Raw genomic sequence first — 718 nt, forward strand, 5'->3', positions numbered from 1 at the left:
GGGGGGCTCAGGTCCGTGAGAGGCAGGTTTAGGGATGCTGTAGGGGAGTTTAGGGGGTTATAGGGGTGTAGGAATTGGGTTTAGGGGGAACAGAGGGTCATAGGGGCAGGTTTAGGGGGACTATAGGGGAAGTTGAGGAATCTCAGGTGGGTAGGGAGCAGGTACAGGGGTCCCACCGGTGATTTGAGAGGTGAAGAGAGTGAGCTTATGGGGTCACATGGGTGTAGGAGCAGGTTTAGAGAAACCTATAGTGCAGTTTGGGGATGTCTCGGAGTGTAGACGCAGATTTAGGGGTGGTATAGGCAGTTGATGCCGGCATTGGGGTCTCTCAGGGTCATGGGGTCACGGCCCTTGTTTTCCATGGTGGGGGGCCTGAGGCCCGGGGATGGGACCCCCAAATTTTGGGAGGGGGGTCAGTGACAGTCGGGGGCGGGATGGGAGGGGGTCATGTGCTGTTTATGCTGCCCTGGAATCATCTGGGACCGGGGGGGATCCAGGGGGCTTCTCACCCCCGTCTTCCTCTCTCCTTTACCCCAAATCTCACCCTTTGCCCCTACCCCTGACCTTTGACCCTGCCAAAGTGCCACCTGTGCTTTTGGGGTGCTAGGGAGGGTCGCGGGGGGCTCTTTCATCACCACCTCACCCGGCACCACCCCGGGTTATTTTTAGGGCTCTCCTTGGGCCGGGATTGAGGGAGGGACACAGATCCAGGCCCCCC

The sequence above is a fragment of the Corvus brachyrhynchos genome, unplaced genomic scaffold (genome assembly GCF_000691975.1).
Source record: "Corvus brachyrhynchos isolate BGI_N302 unplaced genomic scaffold, ASM69197v1 scaffold348, whole genome shotgun sequence".
In the NCBI taxonomy this organism is placed as follows: domain Eukaryota; kingdom Metazoa; phylum Chordata; class Aves; order Passeriformes; family Corvidae; genus Corvus; species Corvus brachyrhynchos.